General features: G+C 43.0%; 1 long non-coding RNA gene across 3 annotated transcripts; it reads left to right on the top strand.

Annotated features, from left to right (window-relative positions):
* The first annotated feature begins 4,689 nt into the window (after positions 1–4,689).
* Positions 4,690–9,895, top strand: LOC140643783 (uncharacterized). 3 transcript variants are annotated; one of them, XR_012039652.1, is made up of 4 exons: positions 4,690–4,775; positions 5,115–5,292; positions 7,966–9,367; positions 9,491–9,895. It is a non-coding gene; the product is annotated as an uncharacterized lncRNA (long non-coding RNA). The 3 variants fall into 3 exon arrangements; XR_012039653.1 differs by having other exon boundaries at positions 4,716–4,842; positions 7,966–8,093; XR_012039651.1 differs by having other exon boundaries at positions 4,716–4,842.
* The last annotated feature ends 2,326 nt before the right edge of the window (positions 9,896–12,221 follow it).

The raw sequence follows: 12,221 nt of genomic DNA, 5'->3' as shown, positions 1-12,221 counted from the left end.
ATGACTGAACAAAGAAAGGAGTTATACTATTTTTATTATATTTTTCCCCTCATTTAAAAAAGGAAAAAGTCTTGCAATGTCTACATCTACAAAAATCCTGATTTCTTTTTCTTCTCTGCTTAGGAGGAGTGTTTCTTCAAACAAAAACAAACAAACAAACAAACAAAAGAACCCATAATTTCTTGTTCATTTTTCAATTCACTGCAATTTGAAATATAAACATAAATAAATGTTTAAATAAAATTAAATGTAAATATAAATAAAAGTAAATATAAAAAACCCAAAACATCATAAATGTGAGATTGCTTCTAGCAATATTTAAAATATAACTTTGCATACAAAGCCTTTGTGCATATCTTTGTAAGCAAACCTGGGCTGGCTACTCTGCAACATCAATTCAAAAGTGCAAGGCAAAATGCAAGTAACACATTTAAAATAAGCATCAAAAGAACATGATCAGAGCGAAGTCATATATATTATAGCTCAAACAGTAGTCAGAGGGTGAAGGGAGGAACTGTAGTTTGAGGATCAATATCCTGAATTTTGCAGGAAGTCTGATGAGATGATCATGATGGTCCAAATAAGTTTAACTATCCTTTTAGTGCATTTGAATTATTATATCCTTTTATTACAAGATCAGATATTCTTTTATCTAAGAACACCTACTACATTCAGTGCCCAGGACTGACAGCACTGAGCTAAAGAACAAGTTGACTTTTTCCTTTTCGTCTTCACTAGTTAGCTTGTGACTTCTGCATTATACTCTGCATGTATGCTTCCAGTCCTTCACTGGGAGGTTTCCTGAAGGCATTTCCATCACGCTTTCACCCAGGCAGACAGGGGTCTGAAAACACTATTCAGTGGTTGCCACCTCCTTCAAGGGGATGAGGTGGGTATTCTATGAACAAATAGCAGGTGACTTTAATGAAAAGCTTGTCCTAAAACACACATGCAGAGGGGGCAAACAATCAGGCTAGTCTCCTTTCATTTGTCCATTCTCAGGGGTTTGGCTCATAACTTTAATACTGTTTTTTAAAGTATCAGAGAGAGTCAGGGAGACCGATACCCCCACAAACACATATACATCCTATCTGATTGCACGTAATTTTTATTAAGTGTTGTTTTTCACTTTCTTTCCCAATTATATTCATTTCAAGAGTTCTTCCAGGTAAAGTAGGTGACAAGTAACTTCTCTGACATAGCACATAGTTGTCCACATCTTTATAGAAGAGCTCTTCTGCTTCTGAACATAACTACATGTTGTCCCTTATCCACGCATACTAGATAGATATAAAGGAAAGGGAAACATGCAAATAGTTTTTGGAGGAGACCAGCACTGCATTCAGTTCTTGTGGGTTTATCTGTGAAAAGTTTGTTCTGTTAGAGCTGTTTTTCAGATTACGTTCACCCTGAGTCATTTGGAGAGAAAGACGACTGTCACATCTCTTGTAGCATGAAACAAACAAACAAACAAACCTTATTTCTTGCAAATCAATAGAAGAAAGGGAAAAAATGAAGCTGTGGTGATCAATTTAAGGAAGTAGAAGGGAAATGTTGCCTCTTCTTTAAAAAAATAATTGCAGTTTCCCAGTAACTATAGTAGTTTGTAGCGGCCTCCTCCCTTACTTTCTCACAGCAAATACCTACAAAACCAGATTAATGGATCCGCTCTTCAAGCCAGGTGGTAATGAAATGATGATCCAATATTTCCAGCTCTTAGCACAACCTCCCACTCGTAAAATGCTGAGGCGTGCCCATAAAAGACAGACAAAAGTAGGTGGGGCTACTGCTTAATAGTAGTCATAATAATAAGATGTTAATGATAGCAAAAACTGAGTGGTATTTACCATGAAACTCACAGAGAGAAAAAGTCCTTCAGCTATTTTCTTTTCCAATGTCATTAGAAATTAGCTTGTTTCTTTTTTTACTGCTGCCCTGCATAACACTATTCTGCTTTCTGCACAGACTTAGACACTTGCATGTGCTGTATTTGGCACCATTTTGTGGTAAGGTGTAATTTATCTTTTAACTTTTGCTGTGATGACTCTCAGAGAAAGTCTCAGAAAGGGCTGAGAGAGATGGTCATTTGTCTTAAGACTCCACAGAGGTCTTGCAGCAGGTATAAATGACATGTATGCTCATAGCAGAGTACCTTTCTGCTGCTGAAGTCCTCGCGTTGGCAGGAACCAGGCATAGCGCCCTGGCTGTCCTAGACCTGAGCTGGCTCTGGCATTCCTCTACCACTCATGGGAGTCTTTCTGCAGCAATTCACGTCTCTGCTTGAGTAACAAGGGGAAGCCATTCCTTGAGCCATCAGTGAATGCGCACGGTTACTGGCCTTGCATTTTTTTGCTTGGTCTTCATTCACCAAAACTACAGAAGCTCTGTCTGTTGTCAAGTGGTCAGTGCTGAGAGGCTTTGTGAAGTGACAGAAAGGTTTGCAAACTTACACTGAAATTCTGCAAATCTTTCATACAGCTTCAATTTTACTGTGACTGCTGTCGATATTTGTTGAAGTGTTTTATGGAATAAATATCTTGCTAAAAATCTAGCAATAAAACTGGGCAATCATTCCAATTAAAGTCCTTCAGGTTAAAAAAAAGACAGATTATAAATATGCTTTTTTATCTGGCCCGACAAAAATGGCTGCAAAACCAGGACAGGCTTGTAGATGACACTTGTGCCTAAAGCACAGGTACAAGAGGGATGACATTTTACTTGTCTGTAGCAGTAGTTCTCGCTCCAAAGTGTTAGGTACATATACTACTCTCAGTGCAAATTCTGAACATCTTCTCCTAGGATTAAATTGGTCTTATGTACAAAGATTGAGCAACCTGACAGAGGAGCTGAGCCTTGGGCAGTGAATTTGCTTCAGTCTGCCGCGATTTGGTGAAAAACGTGAAATGGAAGTTCTGTCGCTGTCTTTGTTCTGCTGTTGGACACATGCCATTGAACACCACAAGAACGGTTTCTGTATCAAACTGCAGTCGCTGCACTCCTCCGGGATCTGTAGTGCGAAGACATACCACTCTATTGTAGAAAAATCTGATTTATCTGGTTCCACCATATACCCCAAGATGCATTAAGGTGTGCCTACAATAGAATGGGTTAAGCTATAACTAAATTCCTGCTCTCTTCAAAAATAGTTATCGGACAAAACACAGTTTTGCTGACTCCATCAGTGCTGCCATATCTGCAAGTGTAAATGAAGGGTAATACAGCTGTTCATCTCACAAACCGTTGTGTATTTTGACAGTGTGGTTTTCCCCTCTTGCTTCCCTCTTTGCTTGGCTCAAACAATGAGTCTGTCCGCTGATGTGCAGAAGAAAAAAAACAGTGTTCAGATGCCAGAAACTATCTGCTGCCTTTTATGAGCTCTTTTGCATCCCTCCCTTCTTGCCACCTGCCAACAGTATCAGTAACGATATGTCCAAAAAATTAACATTTTAGGTGTGGAGATTTCAGAACTATTCAAACCCTGTCCTGTGTAGACCCTTTGCAGAGGCCTCTTTTGCCCTCGGACAAGACAGCTCCTAGTTCTGGGTCCGCACACCTGAAGCGAGCTGCAGATGCCATCTTCAAACAACAGGGTCTCTGTTGTTTGCCTTCTGTAATAACACTTCAGCTTCTTGTACAATAGGATTGGTTTTCTCTTTTTGTGTGTGTGTGCATGCAACAGCTGGTTATGCAGTCCTTTTGGGGAGGGGGCTTGGCAGGCAGACTCCACTGAAATCACACTCATCAGCCTAAAAAACAGCCTAAATCACAGGTATTTGCGATATGAGCTTTCATCCAACAATGCCATGGTGTGGAGGAGCCTCAAAAATATCCCAGAATGTCGAGTAAATGTCCCTCTCTTTGTATACACAAACACGCAGTCCTCACAACAGGATCTGCTGCCAGTCAAAGGAAAAAAGTGTAGGGGGGTATGTGTTACATGTATTATTCTGTCTGTCACATCACCTTCACTGCCTCGTTATTTATTTATTTACGTTAAAGCCAACCTGTATTCCATCTCAGGCATGGCAAGTGTTTATATCTCAAGAATCACGCCCACATTTTACATACCAGGAGCTCAGCTCAGCCTAGGGCTGCTTGTGATTCCCGTTACAGTCAACAGGAGCTGCACATGTCCACCTGGGAGGGAGTGTCCCTCAACCTCCTGGTGCCGTGCCTGCTTGCGAGCAGAAAATTAATATTTTATAGCACAGAAAAATAACTGGAAGCAGCCCTGCTACACCGTAGTAGCCGGTGCCGTGCGTGATGTATAGCATGCTGCCTAGCAATGTTGCTAAGCAACGCAGCACCATCCAAGAAAATCCTGCATTAGCTTGTAGTGGCTGGTGGGGTGGGTTAGACGTGACACTTTGCACACAGAGCTATGCGGAGAGAGGTGTGCTTTGCTCAAGACTATTACGGCGGTCTCCGATCGCTAATACGTCTCCCCTATTATTCTCCTTGCACTGATGAACTACATCACAATGCACCATGCGCTGCAATAATTTTCCGCTGAAAAAATACCTCCCCCCACCCCCCACGCTTCCTGTTTCTTAATGCTCTTCAAACCTGATTTAGAGAGTAGCGAGTAGTGGAATTTTACAGCTACATCCCATGATGCTCTCGCTCTCAATCCCATGGCCTGGCTCATACCTCAAACTAACCGTAAAGTCAGATCACAATGATGTGACTCACTATTATAACTAAAGATAGATCTTGTCAAAAGCAGTCATGAGCCCTGGATGCTAGAGGCTGTTTATTCAGCGTTGTGTTTTGGGGTGGGTTTTTTTCTCCTCTCTCTCCTGACTCCGTAACTTTTGACATTCAGAGGTCTATCCCATGCTAGTGAGTATCGGGGTGAGCAGGCAGGTATGGCACACGCTTTTGGTGATCTGGAGAAAACCACAGACGAGCTGCACAGAAGCCTAGCTGTGGGTGTGAGTTCAGCCTCACACAGGTCCCACGTCAGAGCTTCACAGTGGCACGGGCTGGGGACTCCCAAACACTGCGTGGGCACAGGGCAGGACGGCCATAGAAAGGAGGGAGAAAAAACTTTAAGAGGGGTTTCTTCTAAGCCTAACAACCTTTTTCTTTTTTTTTTTTTATTTACATACCAGCTGTTTTCAAGTGTGAGAATTCATCTGGAGCATTTAATACCCACACAGAACAAAGCAGCGCTGGTGGAGGAGACAAAGAGAAGCAACCTAGACACCAACAGAGACAAGAGGGGCTCTCGCCCCAAGAACAGCAGCTCCTGCTAAGGCCACGAAATGGCTCAGCATCAGCTGGAAGCAGGTAAGTGGTGGGACAGGCAAGACCTGCTGTGTCGTTGGCCGCCCTGGACACCCCTTGTGGCAGTGCTGGGCAATGAGGACACAGGGCTCTGGTGAAGCTCCATGGGCACAACAGCTCTGCAGGACAAACACACCTGGGACCTGGGGAGATACTGTCCAGAAGGAGAGCAGCTCCTGCTGGTGCAAAGTGATCTGAATTCCCCCCAGCCTTAGCTACCCAAACATGGGGAAAGGAGGATTGACTTTGATTATGCCATAAACATAGATACGGAAATTGGCAGGTGAGGGAGCTGGAGATACTTCTTTGTTTGGACGTATTGGATCCCTTTCAGCCCTGTATAATTCCACTAGTGTCAAAGGCATTACATCAGGGATAAAACCAACCCATTATTTTTAACCTGGCCATTTCCTTTTATGCCCTTCATTCAGGAAATCCCTATGCAAGTGCATGATTTTAGTCATGTGAATATTCTCACTGGAGGCAGTGTGACTGCTCGTGTACTTAAACACATGCATATATACACATGGGACTGGGGCCTAAAACAGCATTGGAGGGAAAGAAGAAGAAAAGTAGTGTGGGAATACCTGAACAACAATGTACTGTGAGGGTCTGTGAAAGGTGTCTGCCCACTTGGGCGGCAGTAATATTTCTGGCTATGTTTCCCGTTCTAAGCTCGACAATTTCCCTGAGACCAGCAGCATCTTTAGGAAAGCATTTTAAGGTATGACTGCGGTAAAGGGGACGCAGTGGTGTGGAGAACAAAATACCCAAAATGCTCCTAAAGTATTTAAAAAAAATTTTAACAAAGAAGCTAGTTATGCAAATGTCCTTTGGGGCCTGCAATCTATGTCTGTGACTTTCACAACCTTGCCCTGATTCCCTCTCCTGCACTTGCAGGGAACACCCTAGGGGTCTTCATAGGAAGCCTCAACATACATGTTTTTCTGCTTTGCTTCTGGCTTCACATTTCTGCTGTTCCTCAAAAATCATGACTTCCAAACACCAAGAATTATGATCTCTAACCAGTGTCATATGTCAGCAATGATCTACAGAAATCTTCTGAACAGCGACTCTCATATATTTATATCTTGCAGCAATTTAGAAGACAGATGAGGAAAACATCAACCAAAGAAATATTGTTGACGAATCCCCATTCAGTTTCTCTGTTACACCCAGACTATTTTTTAAATTCTCTTTTGCAAAAGCACTGCTTTCACCACTTTACGAAGACCTTTTTCAAAAGGCCACATGCATATTATAACGTCTGGCTGCAAAAGGAAATGTAATGACAAATCTTGACCTATCAGGTTTAAGCCCTCAACATGTGATCTGAACAAGGGTGACTTTCACAGATACCATACCACAAGATAAGTGATTCAATGAAGTTCCTGAAATCAGCAGAGTTACTTTGGTTTGCAGCAGAGTAAATGAGATCAGGTTTGCCATAATAAATGAATCCATAAAGAAGGTGCTTACATACATACATTGCAAAACAAGCTAAAGAACAAGTCAGAGGACTTGCTGAATTAATTTGTCATTACTATGGGGTAAGAGCTACTAGAAATAGTTATGTCCATGACTCCTAGAATAGTCTTTAATTTCTCATGCTCAGCCAAATGAGGGACAACACCATCTTTATTTTATGAAGTGCCATGCCCACCTAACTTGCCCTTACTTGCATGTCAACTGTTTAAATGTTAAGAAAAGAACCAGCTTAGTTTCGTCCCAACTTTCTGTTTCAGGTTTATGTATTCGTCATTCAAATGAGACAGGCAAATCCATGAAATTCATTTCACAGGACATTGAGCAAATGGAATGTGGAATAATGTTCTTTAGTTTCTGACATATGATCAAATGCCCATTTGCTACAAGGAAAGAGAAGGAGACATGCAACAGCCTTGAAATGGATAAAAACCTTGCCACAATGACCATAGTTAATACGCGAATAAAGTTATATTATTAGTATTGGCTTCCCTCTTGTGGTAAGCTGTAGCCCTAATATGTAACCAGAATCTTCTGAGGCATCTGTCTAACACAAAATGCTGCAATATGCACATTGGGCAAGATCCTTGCATCCATGCACAAGACAGCTAAGTTCAGTTTAAGGCAGATACGAAGATCTACATGTGGTGAGTGGATGGCAGGCTGGGGTCTCAGCTCTGCAGAAATACCTCTGACTTGTGTATTTTAGAGATCTACCCTGCTATGACTCAGGCCAGTATCTGGCCCAAGTTTAAACTGAAGGAAGAGAGGTCTTCCACTTGAAGGTGCACTTTCAGTGCTGGCTGAGAGGGTGGTTCATGTTCTAGACCTGTTCAGTCAATGATACCTGCTAATTCTGCCAGTTTGGTGGGCATTTCTGTGACAGACCTCAAGAATATAGACCAACACCTCTAATTCCCTGCGTGTGTTGCCATTCTGACTCTGGAGGTGAGTCCAGGTTAACATCTCATATTCTATGGCAGTGATGGAACATGATGGTCCTCCTCTTCTTTATTTTCTCCATAGCCACTTGCACATCACCGTAATCTGACTGACATTTGTGAATTTACAAAATTTTTTTTAACAGCAGCGTGTGTGAGAAGGTATCATTGCTATTAATAAAGTGTGTTTCATCAACAGAATTTAAAGCTGTTTATAAAGGATGTTGGTCTCATTCTTGCTTTTTTGCAGATGGGGGAACTGAGGCGCAGAATAATTAGAAGCCAATCAGCAGGCCCAACACAGAGCTGAAAATAGATCCCAAATCTCCCGAGTCTCAGTGCGATGTTCTAACTGCTCCTCTGCCAATGTGTGAAATGGTAAAGCTCAGCTATTAGTACTACCTACACCAAAGCATGCCTATTATTCACATATTTTCCCAAACCAGTTCTTTTTACCATTGATATTTCATGGACAACCTCTAAAATGGTCAAATGTCCAAGTGAGGCCACATCACTTTTTCTAGTATAAAGCCTTGCAGATTAGTGCTTATTTCACCAACCTATAAAAACCATATCATAGCTCACCCTTAAACTAATTTTTCAGGCTTTCTTGGATATCTTAAAAGAGTGTAGATTTTTTTAAGTCTACACTTTAAAAGTGTAGATATTTTGCCAAGGAAGCTACAAGCACCTAGTTATGGTTTTCTTCCCCTTTTAAAACAGATTACTATGGTAGCATGGAAAATAAACTAGAACACCATGAGCACCTCAGAAGTATAACATGCACAATAAAATTGTAACGATTAATCATTTTGTCATAAAACAATGCTAGATTGAAACCTCCCTTGGAGGGCAGGAGAACGTAGGCAATGGTGCTTGATTTTGCAAGTATCCCTATGAAGAGCTTTCAGTAGAGTGTTCTGATGCTAAGGTCAGTGAGTTCAGTCACTTAACTCGATTAACATTGCTCCTGCTCCTATTCTGAATTCCCCTAACCATTTTTGTGGTTTTACAATCATTCTTTCCAGTTTGGAGAAAAAAAGAAGTGTTTTCTGTCCCCTGCCGCTGAGTGAAAAACCCTTTTCTTAATGGGAAAATGAGTCAGGTCTTCCCTAGGCAGTAAGATTTTAGTGGGTGGGTCACTCTGCCTGTAAAGGCTTAGTCCCCGGGCAGTCAGCGTGACAGAGCACTTGAACTTACCTGCCCAAGCAGAACTGCTTATGGAGCAGAGGTATGGAAAAAAAGCAGGTGAATTAGATTCAGTGAGTGTACCAACTATTTCTGCTGAAGATAAAGGACAGCCCCCCGGGAGAAAGAAAAAAAAAAAGAAAAACAAACAAAAACCTTCCTTCAGCAGCTGCAGGAACAAAAACACAGTAGCAATGCGGAGGTGAGTTGGGTCATAGCTTTTCTGTGCCACATTCTCTGGGCTTAATTCAAGCACCATGACAGGAAAACTCCTCCACTTCTTGTAAATAACAAACTTTTTACAGAGGTCAGGAACTTGTTTGCAGCTACACCCTGGCTGCTCTGGGACTCTCCCATGCTGAGTCTGGGAATGCCAGGCTCAGCCAAAGGGAAAAAGACGGATGCAATTACTGACTAGCAGGTGCAGAACAGCATTCAAAACAGGCTGAAAGCTCATGTTTCAGGTGAGTTGCAAGGTGAGGGAGAAAAGTATTCAGTGTTTGCAGCATTGCTTAAAAATTTTGGGTCACTAGTATAATTATTAGAGTTTTTTATGAGTGGTGTTTTTTGTTTTCTTTTTTTTAAAGGAGCTGGCCATAGTCTGGTGGAGGGCAAGTTTGGCATGTTTTGTGGCATTGACCTGATATTCTCTCATCACTATGAGAACCCCAGATGCATTGTTACAAACCTCATCTCCTTTTTACCTCTACGTGCTGCAAGTTCTGTGTGGCATGGTCTAAGACTTGCTACAAGTTTTATGACACCTGACACAGCTGGGCTCACATCGAAACACATTCGCACCACTATCACGGTTGAAGAATCATCACATTCTTTCTAGAGACATAAAAGTGCTGATTACAGTGAACTCTGTGGCTGTTATGCCTGTGTGAAGTCCATGTGTCTTCAATATAAGAACAAGAGTGTGTCTAAATATATCTAAACTCAGACCAATTATTTTCAAGATTTCTCAAATAAAAGGAAAATAAAATATATTTTGCATTGTTTCAGTTCTAATCTGTCCCAACAGGAGAACAATGTGATGTTTATAATATCACTATATTTACTAAGAATGAGTACTTTAAGATTACATCCTAGAAGCACTAAAGTGGCAGACCCACAAGTGGATGTTCTTCCAGGTGTTTCTCATGGAAGAGCTTGTAAATGTTCAGGTGCTCACTAAGTGACCAAATTGAAACCAGGGACAGAGGTAAATGTCAAATGATGAAGGACTGGCAGTATGGGGAGTTTAATTGTTCTGTAGGAGAAAAAAAACCTCCTAAAAACTCCCATATAATGATGATGGAGGAATCCATTATTGTAACAGATATGCAAATACAAGAACAGGCTTTATTAGGATTTAAATATTCCTTCCAGTATAAGGTATAAAGGTACAAACCATTTATCACCCATGGGATTTTACTTGTCTAAAATTAACCTGTGAGAGGTGATCTGATTCTAATTCTTGAAAGCACTACCAGGATTTGACCCAATCTCTAGTCCATTAAAGTATCCTCAGCTCTTAGTGATTTGACTGGCCTCAGTAAGACAGATTGTGGCTTATAAATAGTGTATTAAAATGCTACAAGATCACAGAATATGTCAGAATTACAGTAAAAAAATTTGGGATACGGGACCTCACTTCAAATAAATTCATTCTCTGCACCATTCAAAAATTCAGTGCATGCATATTATCACACACACAAAAAATATGATTTTTGCTAAAGAAAAACAAATATTTTTCTACATTTTATATATGCTTTTCTTAGTACTGTAGTTATTAAAATTATCAAGAAGCATGGTGTTATGTCAGGCTTAAACCTGTCGTGGACTATACTTGTGCCTTTGAACGCCACCACAGCAAATACAGCCAGCGATAGAAAACAGAACTAAATTCTGACATCCAGAATAAAGCCTGTTGGTGATACTGTCGTATTTCTGGCGGGACGGTAGACCAGCTCTTTTATTCAGACTGTATTTCCTAAAGAGCGTTATTCTAATCCTCTGGTTTTGACGTAGCTGAAGCGATCATTTCGCTTTCAATTTATAGCAACAGCAACATCTAGTGTTTAACGTCTGACCTGCAGACTTCATGCAGCATGCTTTTCATTAACGCCATGCTTTGTTATTTCAATAGGACCGCCCATCTGAGCTACTCACACCACAGAAAATAGTTGCTCAAACTTGGTAACGGCTCTGCGAAGCAGGCAAGCGTTTTACCTTCTCTTACGGAAAAGATGGAAGAATTAGGAAAAGAAAGAGTTTAACCATTCAAGATAGTTCAGTAGTAGGCAGGACCCGAGTGAGCTGCTCAAGGTCACGCAGAGAGACTGCCAAAGTCAGAGCTGCCTACCCTATGCTTTACCTGGGAGATTGTGTCTTTGCCCCAGGAGGCGTTTGGATCTAGTTTATCCGAGGGGAGGAAATAGCTCATTGCGTTTCAGAGGTAGTTTCATTGTGTTAGAGGGCAGCAGAAATGTCTGTGAGGAAAGCATAGCTGATACTTTCTCTGTTGAAGAGCTCGTGTGACGCTTGCTCTCCTGGTGCATCTGAACAGAGGGATATGTGTGGGTGTGACTTGCAGGACCCTTACAGGAACGTGAGAAAGGGTGGTGGGTCACTGCACCCTGTTACAGCGATTGCAAGGCCCCAAAGCAGCCCTTGTGGCCCAGACCGCTCTTCCCATCCCCTGGCCCCTCTACCTGCAAAGCCACAAACGCATGCACGGCCAGCCGAGGGGCTGGGTGTAACTCTGCATGTGCAGGACAGCCAGAGGCGGGGGTGAGGCACTCAAGGGGAGCCATTGCCCTGGCCACTCTGGTCCTCTCCGGAGACCCGCACCACCAGACAATGCCGGAGGAAAGCCACCTTCAGCACCAGGGTGTGAGAAGCAGCAACGAGGGGGGCGTTTCAACTGGAGCTCCAGCCCGTGCAGGGCAGGGATGCCACAGAGGCCCCGCTCCCGTTTCCTTCACCCGCGGGCCAAGCGCGGGCCGCCCCGCCCGCGCCAAGCAGCAGCTTCCCACGAGAGGAGCAGTGGTCTGCCAGCGGGGCCCGGCCTCACCCCTCGGGCTTGCCCGGCGGCTGAGGCTCCTTAGCGCTCGGCTTCTCCCCCAGCTGCCAGCAGGGCCTAGCCAGGCTGCTCGGAGGGCGCTGGGAAGAGGGACACCGGGCAGTGCGGGAGGGGGCGGGCGTGAGGGAAGGCGGGGGCCGCCCTCCCTGCCCGCGCTCAGGAGCCACAGCCCTCAGCAGGCGGGACGGGGTGCGGCGGGAAGGTGTCTCCCTGAAGAACTCCCTTTCCCAGTGTGCCCCGCGGCAGAA

Source organism: Ciconia boyciana, chromosome 1 (genome assembly GCF_034638445.1).
Source record: "Ciconia boyciana chromosome 1, ASM3463844v1, whole genome shotgun sequence".
Lineage (NCBI taxonomy): Eukaryota > Metazoa > Chordata > Aves > Ciconiiformes > Ciconiidae > Ciconia > Ciconia boyciana.
This window is presented reverse-complemented; position numbering and strand designations above follow the sequence as displayed.